The sequence below is a fragment of the Pristiophorus japonicus genome, chromosome 3, assembly GCF_044704955.1.
Source record: "Pristiophorus japonicus isolate sPriJap1 chromosome 3, sPriJap1.hap1, whole genome shotgun sequence".
NCBI classification, from domain to species: Eukaryota; Metazoa; Chordata; class Chondrichthyes; family Pristiophoridae; genus Pristiophorus; species Pristiophorus japonicus.
In genome coordinates this window covers 146588154-146595687 of record NC_091979.1, presented here as the reverse complement: position 1 = coordinate 146595687, position 7534 = coordinate 146588154, and positions in this window count along the sequence as shown.

Here is a 7534-nt window from a genome sequence, read left to right as displayed (position 1 = left end):
GTGCCTGTGTGGGGTTGTCCGACCGGGCGCAGCTGCAGGGGGAGCCTCGGGCTCATTGGCTGAGGACCTTGGTGGTGAACAGCCTGCCCAGGCTCAAGACCAAAGAAGAGGGGTGGTTCGATTCCAGGGATCCCCAGACCACTGAAGAGTGGGTGATCTGGCAGTTAGCTCTCTCTCTTAAGAATGGTAGTGGTGAGGATGACAAACCAAAGCGCAGAGTGCACGAGGTAAAGCCTAATGGAGGCAACGTTGGAAAAGAGTGGCGCCAGGTAGGGGGTAGCTCAGAGAAGAAACAGGGTTGTTATGGTTGTGAAGGTAAAGAGCATTGGAGAAAAGACTGCCCAGTCCCTGACAAAAGGAGCGGGAAAGGGGATCCTCCAGCACCAGCGCGGAAAGCCGCAGCTGTAGCGGGAAGGGGCACTGATCCCTTTGCGGTATTAGTGGCTGCTCTCCGCACAATCTTTCCGGCAGGGCAGGGTAGGGTGAATGTGGCAGCATACTCCCATCCGCCCCGAACAATCCCGACCCATGACTAGGGGCTTCTCAGCCCATTTACCTGTGCCCACTAAGTTATGATGCTTGGAAAAGACCGTGTGTGAAGATGGGGATGGAGAAGGTGCAAGATGCTGGACATTGGAGCTTCAAATACTATTGTCTATGTGAATAACCCGGCCACATTACCTCTATCGAACGAGGTCCCATATAACTTAGTAGGGTTCATCGGGAACGAACGAACGGGATCTTTCTCCATCCCGCTAGCCATCGATCTGGGGACACGCCATACAGAATGGTAATGTGTCCTGATGCAGTGGGAGCGGGAGGGAATAGGCATTTTGTGGGAAAACTTCATACTGGCCCACAAGATATTGGTGGATTTCCAGAATCGCTGTCTTTGGGGAGCAGTGTGCATGGGAAAGGAGAAGGAGGTGGTAGTTATACCAGGGAAGCAAGGCAAGGGAACCGCGTGTACGATGAAGCCCAAGGGTAGTTATGACTTTGAACGTTTGGTCACTTCTACCCCGGCGGATTACAGGGCGGATGTGCGAGACAACCTCGCAGTATTCACTACACACAAGCACGACTGCAGGAGGGTAGCAGGGGTGGAGATCAGAGTAGAAGCAGACCCCACGGCCCGACCACAGAAACAGTACAACTTCCCCAGAGAGACAGAGGCGGATTTAGAGACGGCATTGGTATCACTGGTTGAGCAGGGTGTGTTCAGACCCATAGCGACCCATGTGAACTCTCCGATTTGGCTGGTTAAGAAACCGGACAATTCATGGCAAGCCACTGGGGACTATTGGGTTCTTAACAAGAACATCCCAGCCTGTGCCCCCACCGTCGCAGCTGTAGCCAACCTGATTGGGAGTATCCCAGCATCCGCGAAAACATTCACAGTGCTGGACATTTCGAACGGATTCTGGTCTATCCCTCTCAGAAGGGAGGACCAGTATAAATTGGCATTCACTTTCAAGGGTCAGCAGCACACTTGGACGTCTTCCCTAAGGGTTTCATAACAGTCCTTCTATTTTCCACCAATGTATGGTCAACTGTTTTAAAAAGGTTCAGCAGACCGCAGTAGCTTGTGCAGTACGTGGACGACCTGCTTATGCTCTCCAACAAGGGGGAGGAGTATGGCTCACGGCTGGCTGAGCTGCTGAGTCTGTTAAAGGAAGCTGGGTTCAAGGTCAATCCCAGGAAAGCACAGATCGGCCAGCAGGAAGTAAAATTCCTCGGGCTGACCGTGCGGGCTGGGGAGAGGGCCATCGATGAGGCGAGGAGGAAGGCGGTACAGAAGTTACCTATCCCGACCACGGTAACGGGGGTAAGATCCTACCTGGGACTCACAGGGTACTGCAGGGATTTCAGAGAGGACTAGGCCGCTATGGCAGCCCCTCTACTCCGGCTCCTCCACAAGGGAGTGGGCTGGGAGTGGGATGAGGACTGCATGGCAGCTTTTAGTCATCTGAAGAGAGATTTGCAGACCGCACCGGCTTTAAGAGCAATTGATGGGGGAGAGGAGCTCTTTTTGGAGGTAGCTGCCACAGAGGACAGTTTGAGCTCAGTGCTGCTCCAGGAGCGGTGTGGCAAGCTGAGGCCTGTGGTCTACTCATCAAGAATCCTCACAGATGTAGAGAGGGGGTACTCCAATTGTGAGAGGCACCTGCTGAGCCGTGAAGAGATCACAAATCTTCACGGGGGCATCCCCGATAACTCTCCTAACCCATCATACGCCCACTCAGATGCTTCAGGATGGGAGGATAAAGGACGGCACGGTAAGCAGTGCACTCATTGCTCGCTGGACTTTATTGCTCTCGCAGATGAATTTGAGTGTGAAAGGCCTCTGTGAGCCCAAGTTCGCCACAAATTTAATCTACCCAGGGGTGGCTCACAAATGTTCTGTTGAAGGAGTATGGGTCGTAGACACAGGGTTTCGGGCTGGGATCCATCCCACGGGCCACGAGATCTATGTAGATGGGTCTAGTACAGTGGTGGCAGGGGAGTGACTCACTGGATGCTGGATTTTTGACCCAAAGACGGGCATTGCCACGGCCATTAAACTCCCGAGCACCATGAACGCCCAGCACGCTGAACTGTCGGCGGTGGTGTATGTGGTTACCAACCCCGAAGAGTTCCCGACACCCTACACGATTTGCTCGGACAGCATGTTCACTTGCAATTCATATACAGAATATTTAGCCATTTGGTCTCGTCGCGGGTTCACATCTGCAGACAGGAAACCCCTAGCAACCAAGCCATTGTTGTAACAGATCATAACATCGATAGGAACCCAGGGGGATTTCTAGATCCACAAAGTCAAGGCTCATTCTAAGACAGAACCTCATGCGGAAGGCAATCAGCAGGCCGATGTACTGGCCAAGGAAGGTGCTCGAACGGGCACGTTTTGGGATCCTTATGGGTCAAGTCTGGTAGCCGCGATCAGGGACAGAGGTGGGACACAAGGGAGTGCAGGGGTAGCATTGGCCCCAGACCTAAAGATGGTCCAGACACAGGATCCCATCCTAAAGACTGTTCTGGAGATGCTGGCTAAGGGAATTAAGGTAGAGGGTCCATACGGAGTGGCAGGTATTACAGTAAAGGAAGGGATAGTTTTCAGAGGGGAACAGTGGGTAGTTCCGCAGCAGCACCGGAGAGAATTCCTTCAGTTGGCCCACGAGGGTCCAGGAGCGGGGCACCCCGGCCGGAGACCACCTGGCAACAGGTGGAACAGGCAGGGTGGTAGCCGCAACTGAGGGAGGACGTCCGTGACTTCTGCGCGGATTGCTTGGTGTGTGCTGCAAGCAACCCTGACACCCCCAGAAAAGGAAGGTATCCATGGGACACACTAGGAGAGTGGAGGGACCATGGCAGTCCATACAGGTTGATATATCGGACCATTGCCCACTGCGCAGGGTGGGTTACAAGTACTGCCTGATCCTGGTAATGTGTTCTCTAAATGGGTAGAAGCCTTCCCTTGCCGAACAGCCACAGCTTTGGGGACTGCAAGGATTCTAGTGAGAGACGTGTTCTCTAGGTGGAGGCTACCACAGTATGTGGAATCTGATCAGGGGAGTCACTTCACAGGGGCAGTCATGCAGGCGACTCTGAAGATGCTAGGTGTAGAGGGTAAATGGCACGTCGCCCACAACCCGCAGTCATCAGGGATTGTGGAGCGAATGAATAGGACCATCAAGGAAACGTTATGAAAGGAAATGGGAGACTCACTTAGAAAATGGGTGGAGGTCTTGCCGTTAGTTCTGATGGGGGTCTGAGCCAGCCCGTCTAAAAGCACAGGGTATTTCCCGCATGAGCTCGTGACTGGCAGGGTCATGAGAACAGCCAGCCATGTACTGGCACCGGTTCTCACGGAAGGTCAGTTGAGCGAGGTGAACCGGGAAAGGTTTGTTAAGAATCTGTTTGAGCATCTCAAACAGATCCATTGGCAGGCTGCCAGTAACATGGGGAAGCAACATCGCAGAAATCGTTTATTGCTTGAGCCTCAGAAGCATCACGAGTGGAAGGTCGGAGATCAAGTAATGGTCAGAAACTTCGCCAGGGTAGAGACTTTTGAACCGCTATACATGAGACTGTACAGTATTGTGAATAAGGCAAGCCTGATGGTATATGTGGTCAAAATGCCCCGACGTACTAAGTGGTTCTATATCAATCAGTGCAAGCTTTTCAACCCTGGGGAAAGAGCTGACAAGAGGAAACAGCATGGAGTGGTGAGCTGCGCTACAGGTGTGGGTCTCCAGCCATAATCTGGGGCTGTGAGGGGCCCACAGAGGGACCAATCGTTTGCATATGGGGAAGGAGTGCCAGGATCCCACGGCCCAGGGCACTGTGGACGCCTCCTTACACACCGGTGAACGAAGGAAGCCGAGGTCATAAGAGGCCCAGGGTCAAGGAGACCTAGTGTGGCCACTCGGAGACGGGTGGCGCTGTACATAACGTCTTTCTCTCCTATCTGTTGCCTTAGCTTGTCTGTACAATTTGTGTTTTACTTATTCTGATTACCAAAGGAAATCGTGTGTAGCTGCGTCTGGAAAGGTGGTTCATCACCCCTTGGACAACGTTGCATTCTGTGTGTTTTTCAGGGAACACCTAAGAATAAGATGAAGTCAGCCATAGTAATCCTGATCGCCATGATTGAAGCCAGCACAAGTCACAGGGGCGACACCGAGGAATCGGTTGTTTTCGGCTGCACTGGCGGAGACGGACCGACCGTGACACTGGAGGTGGCTCGAAGGATGGGGCAAGCGTCTATCTCCACAAGAGAAGATGGCCTGAATGGCTGGGGTTGAATTCCACCCAGTATTCCAGCCATGACAAGTTCACCTATGGTGAAGTTCACAAATTCCATGCCCGAGAATAGGGGTTACCACCTCCCAGATTAGGGTAACGGAGAGTAAGCGGGTGTTCCTTAGCTGTAGGGGACACATTCCACTGGGAAGGTGGTGGTGGCTCAGGAAACTAAGCGTGGACACAGGGGACCAGACAGCTGATTGGGAAAGACTAAGTAATGACACGTACCAGACGATCACAGGTTCTCAGGGAGGAGTGAATGTGTGTTGGGATAAATGGTGGGACTCCGAGGAAGGGATTTATGTGTGTATGTGGGGGTCGGAAAAGATCTGCCCAACTGGTGTGTCGATTGTGTTTAGCAGGCCATGGCAAGACGCCGGGGATGGGATCCGTTGGGATCGGAGTGTGGACTCCTGTGTGATCCCAAATCCCCCGAACACCATCAACGTCACAGAGCTCATCTCATACACCAGGAAGCCCCCGCCCAGAGTCCCGATGGTACAGACGGCTGTAGCTAGGTGCCCCACCACCACCATGGATCTAGGGAATGGGTTGCTGTTAATCCCTACTGATAAAGTTTTGTTTCAGAACGTGCACTACTCCGTGGCATCCGTGATCCTGAACCTAACTGAAGTCCACCTGCCTGTGTGGTGCCCAAAGAAGACGGAGAAGCTTTATGAAGCTCTGTTAAAAGTGATGTTTCAGGAATTTTATGACCTGGACTATGGAAATGTAGAAATGTAAATGTATTGGGAATAGTGTGGGGTCCGGGAGGCAAAGAAGAGGAACCTGGAACGATGTAGCCACAGTGTTCAATACAGCAGCGGGTATTGTTAATAGCATGGATGATGTACAACTCCAGATGCAGATCACTGGGTTAAAAAACCAATTGCATAAGATTCTAGGGGAAGAGAACACAGTGGTGGGTTCAGAGCTTCATGAGGACCAGGCAATGACCGTTCATTTAAAGGAGGTCATTGCAGAACTGGAGAGGCACGCTAAAACTGTTAATGATTGATACGGGAGGACAGGAACGCCTCAGAGCAGGCTGCACGGAATGAGGTGTGTGTGTTGTATGCAGTAACCTGGAGGACCTGAGGCAAGGTCGCGTCCCTTCATGGATAAGCAACAAGCATCTCACCGCGCTGCACCCGTATAGCAATTCGTTGAGCCCGTGCCAGCTTCGTTTAGCCCCTGAAGCCTACTCTGTCCCTGTAGATTGCGCTCCAACCGTACAGTGATGGGAATTGTAGTAAGGATGCCGGTAATGGGCGGGTCACCCCAGTATACAGGGTTGAGAATATCGGGGTAATTCGTGGAGGAGTGCATGTTCATTTTAAAGCGGTCCCGCCATATGTCATAAAGTGGGAGCATGCTATGACAGGCACTGACCTCTCCGGATACCAGAGCCGGGGTGCACACGTAATACTGTGTCCCCAGCATTTGACTGCTTTTGCCCGATCAGAATGTGGGTTTGCTTCTGCAGGCGTGGAACCTATCAATTGCACCATGGAAGTGATGGCACCAGAGCACGTATCTTCACAGGTAGCATACGTGGGGAGTGGGACATACTGTGTCATCACAAGTGCGCTCCACTAACGGTACAGCCAGGACATGTGGTGTCCGGTGAGCGACAGCAGTTTTTGTTTCAAAACCAAGGCTGAGGTTCAAGTGGCACAAGAGCGAATTACTCCCATCCCCGAACCATGACCATTCACCTCACTGTGAATAACGCCTTCACGCATCTCCAGGACTATGTGGAGCATTTCGGGTACCCAATCCCTTTTCTGCTGGTGCATCTCACTGAGTTAATGAAGGCTGTCGAGCTCTCCCAGAAACATTTTTACACTTTAGAGCAAAAGACAACAGAACTGGGGGAGGAGATCAAGGGGATTGTCTCGCCACCGTGGTGGGACATCGGTCTAAGTGTAAAGATTCCTCCCTGGATCCACGTCTGTTCCCATGCATAGTTAGAACATAAGAACATAAGAACTGCGTAAGATTCTAGGGGAAGAGAACACAATTCAGAGCTTCATGAGGACCAGGCAATGACCGGTCATTTAAAGGAGGTCATTGCAGAGTTGGAGAGGCACGCTAAAACTGTTAATGATTGATACGGGAGGACAGGAACGCCTCAGAGCAGGCTGCACAGAATGAGGTGTGTGTGTTGTATGGAGCGTGGTTGCTGGGCGAGGGTCGCAGTAACCTGGAGGACCTGAGGCAAAGTCACATCCCTTCATGGATAAGCAACAAGCGTCATACAATTGTTGCTTGTAGGCTACTTGTTTTACACCAGCTGCAGGCGACGCAGCCAGATGCTCCGAGCGCGGTGGCAAGGGGTGTTAGATCAACCCGGAGAGGTGTAATTGATTTATGTTGATGATGGTTTCTCCCTGCTAAAAATTGTAATGTACCAAAGCTCTGTAAGCAAGTGTATTGTATATTCTGGTTAGAGTTTCACACTCTGTATTGCGCATTATGCGTTGTTATTTTGTAAAGTGTTACCACCTGTCAATGCTGTACGGTGTGATGTGCCCAGTGTTTTTTTGTAACGTCTCGTGGAGTGGAACCCAACCATGTGTTAAGAAGCCGTTTTACTGATGTCTTGACTCTGTAGAAGGGAACTGTGACACGCAATTCTGGGGTTTTTAAAATGTAAAATCAGGGGTAAAGCTTCACGTGGAAGATTTGGCCTTTTCTCACTTGTCGAGTGATACTTTATGGAAAG